At 37.9% G+C, this 8,075-nt stretch overlaps 1 non-coding gene across 1 annotated transcript; it reads right to left on the reverse strand.

Annotated features, from left to right (window-relative positions):
- Window positions 1–279: 279 nt before the first annotated feature.
- Window positions 280–386, reverse strand: LOC121215176 (small nucleolar RNA R71). Its single transcript, XR_005910905.1, has one exon. It is a non-coding gene; the product is annotated as a small nucleolar RNA R71 (small nucleolar RNA).
- Window positions 387–8,075: the final 7,689 nt, after the last annotated feature.

An 8,075-nucleotide genomic window follows, 5' to 3' on the forward strand; every position in this document is an offset into this window, starting at 1 on the left:
GTGTTCGACTCCGGTGACGGTCTCGGGTTCGGGGTGTTACAGTTCGATGGTTTGCAAGACGAAGATCCATATACTCATTTGGCCAGTTTTCTAGAAATCTGCAATACTTTCAAAATTGATGGCGTCACTAACGACTCCATTCGCCTATAGTTGTTCCCTTTCTTATTGAGGAACAAAGCTAAGCAGTGGTTGTACTCTTTACCACGAGGCTCCATCACTATATGAGATCAAATAACCGAGAACTTTATATTGCATTACTTCCCACTGGCTAAGTTAGCCAAGTTGAGGAACGGCATCTCTTCCATTGTGTAGATCAATTTAGAGATATTATATGACGCATGGGAGAGGTATAAGGATTTATTGAGAAGGTTCCCTCACCATGGGTTACCTCTATGGCTACAAGTTCAAACCTTTTACAATGGTTTGAATCCTTGAACTAGGCAACTAGTCAATGCAGCAGCCAGGGGAACACTGAATAATAAAACACCCGAAGCGGCTTATGAATTTGTTGAGGAGATGTCACTGAACAATCATTAGTGGCAAGTCATGAGGACGAAGCCGTTGAAAGCAGCTGGTGTCTTTAATTTAGATGCGATCACCATGTTATCAAACCAGGTAGAAATATTAGATAGAAGATTTCATGATTTATATCTTTTTACGCAGGTAAATCCAGTGATGCAATGCGATGCAAATGGAGGTGAAATAAATAATCCAGAATATTTACCCTTCGGTCCTAGCACGGAGAACGAGCATATCAATTATATAGGTAATAATTCTAGAACTTAAAATAACCCTTATAGTAATAACTATAATGCAGGTTGGAGAAACCACCCCAACTTTTCATGGGGTGGTCAAGGAAATCAAAGATCACAACCCCTTTCAGGCTTACAACCTTATAATCCAGAGAAGAAGTTGAACCTTGAATAGATGTTGGCAAAATTTATTACGGCGCCGGAGACTTGTTTTCAAAACACCGAAACAACTTTGAAAAATCTAAAAGTATTGATTTTTAAGCTCGAAAATCAGGTTGAACAGCTTGCTAAATTGGTTTCAGAAAGACAAAAATGTATTTCACCTAGTAACACCGAACCCAACCCAAAAGAGCATGTGAAAGCAATTACATTGAGGATTGGAAAAGTGCTGGCTGAACCCGAAAAAAAGCTACAACAGAAAACTGATAAGGCAAATGATGAGGGGGTAAAACCCGAAGATATTAAGACACCAGTGGTTAAAGAATATAAACCATCGATCTCGTATCCGGCAAAGTTGAATAAAGACCGCATGGATGAACAATTTGGTAAATTTCTTGAACTTTTTAAAAAATTACATATTAACTTACCTTTTGTTAAAGTTATTTCGCAAATGCCCAGATATGCAAAGTTCTTAAAAGAGCTATTAAAAAAAAGGAAGTTTGAAGAACTATCCATTGTGGAACTCAATGTGGAATGTTTAGCTATTTTCCAGAATAAACTGCCAACTAAGCTGAAAGATCCAGGAAGTTTTACTATTCCCCGTTTTATTGGTAGTTTAAATATTGAGAAAGAATTAGCTGATTTGGGTGCTAGTATTAATTTGATTCCTTATAAAATGTTCAAGCAACTTGGTCTTAGGGAACCAAAACCCACTAGGATGAGTATTCAATTAGTCGATAGATTTGTTAAATATCCTAGGGGTATCATTGAATATGTACTTATGAAAGTACATAAATTCATATTCCCTATTGATTTTGTTGTGCTTGACATGGATGAGGGTAGTGAGGTGCCTTTAATTTTAGGTCGCCCCTTTTTAGCCAGTATTAGGGCTATCATTGATGTGGGTGATGGTAAACTTGTGCTTAGGGTAGGTGATGAAGAGATCACTTTTAAAACTTATGATGCCATGCGATTCTCTAAAGAACAAGATGATTCATGTTATTTTATTGACTCTATTGATCATGTTATTAAAGATTCATTACAGGAAATTGTTCATAAGGACATGTTAGAATTATGTCGTATTCAAGGAGAGGAGGTAGATAACGATAATGCTGTGATAATGAGACGAAAATTGATATAGACTCTAATAAATCTTCACTGAGACAGAAAAATTATGAGGGCATTGAGGTAAACAATGAATTAAAAGTAAAACCCTCTATTGAAGAACATCTCAAATTAGAACTGAAGCAATTACCAAATCACCTAGAGTATGCATTTTTTGGAGACAATTTAACATTATCAGTGATTATTGCTTCATATTTAAAGCCAAATGAGAAAGATGAGTTATTGCAAGTGCTAAAGAAACATAAAATAGCTATAGCCTGGAAGATTTTCGACATCAGAAGAATCAGCCTTTCTTTTTGCACCCATAAAATTTTAGTGAAAGACGAGTACAAACCATGCGTGCAAGCTCAAAAAAGTTAAATCTTAACATGAAGGAATTTGTTAAGGCTGAGGTAATTAAACTTCTAGATGCTAGAGTTATTTATCCTATTTCTGATAGTATTTGGGTGAGTCCTGTACAGGTTGTTCCTAAGAAAGGAGGCACTGTTGTGGTCAATGAGAAAAACGAGTTGATTTCAACGAGAACAATCACAGGATGAAGAGTTTGTATTGACTATAGAAAGTTGAATGACGCCACAAGGAAAGGTTACTTTCCTCTACCATTCATAGATCAAATGTTGGAGAGATTATCTGGTCACATGTATTATTGCTTCCTAGATAGACTTTCTGGCTACTTCCAAATCCTGATAGCTTTTGTGGACCAAGAGAAAAATGACATTTACATGTCCATATGGTACGTTTGCTTATCGAAGAATACCTTTTTGGATTGTGTAATGCTCCTACTACTTTTCATCATTGCATGTTAGCCATCTTTAATAAACTTGTAGAAGACATTATGGAGGTATTTATGGATAACTTCTCAGTATTCGGTAATTCTTTCCACCTTTGCCTTAAAATTTTAAAAAGAGTTTTAATGAGATGTGAGGAAACGAACCTTGTGCTTAATTGGGAAAAATGTCACTTCATGGTTCGAGAAGGGATTGTGTTGGGCCATAAAATTTCTATTAAGGGGATTGAGGTTGATAGAGCAAAATTTGAAACCAACAAAAAACTACCTCCTCCTAGTTCAATTGAAGCTATTCGAAGCTTTTTAGGACATACTGGATTATATAAAAGATTTATCAAATATTTTTCTAAAATAGCTAAGCCCTTAACTAATCTGCTAGAAAAAGATGTGCCATTCAATTTTAGTTAGGAATGCTTAGAAGCATTTAATACTCTTAAGGAAAAATTAATTAATGCCCGTGGTTACACATGATTGGAATTTACCTTTTGAACTAATGTGTGATGCGAGTGATTTTGCAGTAGGTGCAGTTCTTGGAAAATGAAGAGACAAGCATTTTCAACCAATCTATTATGCTAGCAAGACTTTGGCAAATGCACAAAAAATTTACACTACTATAGAAAAAGAATTGCTAGTTGTGGTTTTTATATTTTATAAATTTAGACCATATTTAATATTGTCTAAAGTTGTTGTTTACACTGACCATTCCTCTCTTTGTTATCTTCTAACTAAATTAGATGTAAAACCTCGACTTATAAAATGGATTTTATTATTGCAGGAGTTTGATTTGGAAATCCAAGATAAGAAAGGAGCTGAAAATCTTACAGCAGATCACCTTTCACGATTAGAGAATCCCCATCTCAAGGAGCTTAATGAGAACGAGATAAATGACTCGTTTCCTGAGGAACAAATCTTGGTCATAACCGATTTTGAAGTCCTTTGGTTTGCAGATATCGCAAATTACTTAGCCACTAATATCCTACAAAAAAGGTTGACACATAATCAAAATAAGCAATTCTTTGCCGATGTGAAAAATTATTTTTGGGAGGACCCTTTTCTTTTTCATGTATGTGCAGATCAAGTAATTCAAAGGTGTATTACAAAATTAGAAGCTAATAAAATCTTGGAACACTGCCAGGAGGACACTACAGTAGAATTAAGATAGCACATAAAACACTTGAATTAGGTTTTTATTGGCCGACACTGTTCAATGACGCTAACAAGTATGTTGCTTCTTGTGATAGATGCCAGAGAACAGGTAATATTTCTAAACGTGTTGAAATGCCTCAAACCTATATGCTTTCATGTAAAATTTTTGACGCCTGGTGTATTGATTTCATGGGCCCATTTTCTAGCTCTTTTGGTAATAAATACATTCTAATAGCAGTTGATTATCTGTCAAAATGGGTAGAAGCTTTAGTTTTACCTACTAATGATGCTAGAGTGGTAGTTTGATTTCTTAAGAAGCTTTTTTCTTGATTTGGAACACCTAGAGCGATTATTAGTGATAGGGGTACACATTTTTGTAATGCTCAATTTGATAAGGTCCTTAAGAAGTATGGGATGCATCATAGAATAACTACCCCTCATCACCCTCAAACTAGCAGGTCAGTTGAAGTAGCAAATCGAGAACTCAAACGCATCCTAGAAAAAACTGTGGAGTCAAATAGAAAGGATTGGGCGATAAAAGTATATGACAATTTATGGGCTTATAAGATTACGTATAAAACACCTATAAGAACATCTCCTTACAAACTTGTATATGGAAGGAGTTGTCATTTACCGCTTGAACTCGAACATAAAGCATTCTAGGTAATAAAATTTCTAAACTACAACCTTAAACTTGCAAGTGAGAAGAGATTGATGCAGCTAAATGAGTTAGATGACTGGCGAGCTAATGGTTATGAGAACTCGAGACTATATAAAGAAGCGACAAAGCGACGCCACGACACTCATTTGAAGCAGCCCAAACAATTCACAGTTGGGGATCGAGTCCTTTTATACAATTCAAAGCTCAAATTATTTCCCGAAAAGCTAAAATAAAGATGGTCAGGTCCATTCGTGGTACAAACCATTTTTCCATATGGTACGATAGAGGTAACACATCCGGCATAATAAAGAGGAGCTTCGGCTCCTAGAATCACTGTAACCATACATAAGGTAAGTCGAGCTTAGACTCTAAATAAGCACTTCTCGGGAGGCAACCCAAATGTTTAACTTTTTCTAATTCTTTTACTTCCATTGCATGCTAATTTAAAATCTTAAAAAAAATGTTTTTTGACCCACACAGCTTAGACATATGGGACACTCCCAGGCCGTGTGCATAAAGGGGCATTCGACAGTAAGTTACACGGCCTGGCAACATGGCCATGTGACCCACAAGGCCTGGACACACGAGCATGTCCTTGGCCGTGTTGATCCTGGGACTTAATTTTTCAAAAATTCAAAGGTTACACAGCCTAAAATGGTCCACATGGCCTGGATACACGACCGTGTGGCACACACAACCTGGACACACAAGCATGTCCTAGGCCATGTGAAACTTAAAGCTAATTTTTTCAACTTAATTTCAAGTCAGAGAGTTACACAGGCAAGGCACACATTCGTGTGCGAGACATGGCCAAGCTACACGAGCGTGTGGGATCTTACATGAGCATGTCTGAGGCCGTGTGAAGACTGGGCTCACTTTAAAAATCACACACGGGCTAGGAAGAACCATACGGGCATGTGACACAGTCGTGTGGCCCAACAAGGGCCTCACATGATCGTGTCACCTTTAAAAAACCCTAGCCCCCTTTCCCTTTTATTTTGCCTTCGTCCCCAACCTAGCCATCACTCCACCTGTCATCATTAACCAACCTCCTACTCTGTCTACCGTCGTCGTTCACACCCCATCTCTATCGCAGTCCCCCTTCCCCTACCTTCTCTAGTCGCACCCAAACCACCTAGTCTCAGCCTTTGCCCCCACACCACCACGCACCCTCAGCCCCCACCTCGTCGCCCTCCTCACCAAACGAACCACATGCTGCACCCTAACCACGATCTGGCCCCTCACCTCGTTGCCCCTCTCACCTTCGAGCCACGCACACAGCTCACTAACCCCCTTTCCTCATCTTTCTTCTTCTCACACAACCAGCCCCGTTCCACCACCACCCATGCTGACCTCCACCGCGTGCCCACCCCAACACCCCTCCGTCAATATTTTCCCCATTTTCCTACTTTATTATTTATTTATTTATTCTATTATTTTATTTTATTTCTTTATTTTATTTTATTATTTGGTTTATGTTTATTTCATTTATTTATTAACCCCAATTAGGAATTTTATTATTCTTATTTGATTATGTTTTTTACAGTTGTTTTTATTTTATTGCTTATAATATTATTACTCTTATTACTACTTTGATTTCTATTTGGTATATTATTTTATTATTTTATTATTTTTAGTTATACTTGTTTACTGTTCTTATTTTTATTTTTCTTATTGTTCTTAGTTCATTATGGTCAATTTAATATTCTTTATGTTACTATTTTAGTTTATTATTATAGTTACTACTATTATTCGTCCTTAGTTTACTATTATAGTTATTATTATGATTCGTCCTTAGTTTATTATTTTGAATTATTTGCTCATTGTTTCTATTAATATTTGATTCATTGTTCTTAGTATCCGAATTAGGTTTTTATACTTTTAATTATTCTCATTATTATGTGTTCTTATTTTACTTATTACTGGTATTTCATTATTTTTATTGTCATTTTTAGTTTTCCCTGTCATTTCTTATCTTTATTTTTCTTCAATATTATTTTTGCATGCCTGATATTAGTAAATAGTGTTTTAGGAGTCGATTTTCTTTTCGACTGTTGATACGCGTCTTAGGATGATTCTTAGTGTCGTATTTTAATTTACATGACTATTTTTCAACCTGTTTGTTTGTTTATTTGGTGATGCGTATTTTATTTTCTAATAGTGAATTATTTTATTTCAAGCACACCCTGACAAACACTCGCAGCAAATCCCAGGTCGCCGTTCCCGCTTCTAAAAAGCAGAAGACGTCGAGTGCTACCTCCTCTTCAGGCACTTCCACCGAGGCACGCCATCCATACCTCTATTTTTCTCACGGTCCCCAGGAAGACTTATATCAGATTCTTCAATTTCGGCCACTCTGCGTGGGCCAATGTATTGATTAGGCCACTTTGGAGCTAGTCTAATTAGCTGATCATGTCCGCGCCATCATTGGTACCGCCCAGTGGGACCGACTCTTTTCCATTAACGAGCCCACATACGTGGAGCTTACTTTGGAGTTTTATTCCAAATTTACCCTTCCATAGGTGATGTCGTCCCATGACGAGCCGGGCACCATCACTTTCAAACTTGGCACTATTACAGACATATAAGTGTCCCCGAGTTTGGAGCGGCATTGGGACTTTACACTACAGTGTTCATGAGTGTTGAGAACTTCCTTCGATTACACCGACACTTTCACTACTCGCCATCTCTTTGTTGGGTCGACCTTTCGGCGAGTACGAGACCTTATGACACGAGTCACTTGAAGGCGACTTCTCTTCTTCCGGCTCTGTGATATATTCATGCCATCCCAACCTACACATTGACCGGTCGGAGGGAGAACACTTGAGTTGTCAGTACAACCAACGCATATTTTCTATGGAGCATGGCAATGGGGCATATTTTTTATCTAGCCTATTTCATCACTCTCGCCTTTCGCCATCAGACGGAGCGTAGCAGGAAGGGTCCTATCTATTTAGGCCCTTATGTGACTCGACTCGCATGACACTTCGGCCTCCTCGACACACCGGAGTAGTCTTCTTTGCTTACACTCGTCAGCCAGATATCCTTCCAGGGATTATCGAGCATGACACATATGAGGATGATCGAGCGGCTTCGTGGAGTGGATCCTCCTCAGGACTGATTATTTCATTCTAACCCTTAGAATGAACCTGAGGACTTCACTGATGATGTCTATTTCCATCACTAGGATCCACCTTATCATTCAAATTCGAGTCACCATATTGCTTCTTCTACTGCTACATTAGAGGACCTCTCCAAGCAGTCCACTCTCTTCGAGCAGGACTGCTTTCAGAGGTTCGATAGCATTGACGCGACTTTGCAGCAGATCTGTCAACACCTCTATATCTCTTCTTCAGAGGCAGTGGCTCACGCTACTGATGCCTCCGACGATGAGGATAATTGATTTTATTTGTTTTCTTTTTAATTTTAATTTTTATGTTTATGT

Source organism: Gossypium hirsutum, chromosome D02 (assembly GCF_007990345.1).
Source record: "Gossypium hirsutum isolate 1008001.06 chromosome D02, Gossypium_hirsutum_v2.1, whole genome shotgun sequence".
Classification (NCBI taxonomy): Eukaryota; Viridiplantae; Streptophyta; class Magnoliopsida; order Malvales; family Malvaceae; genus Gossypium; species Gossypium hirsutum.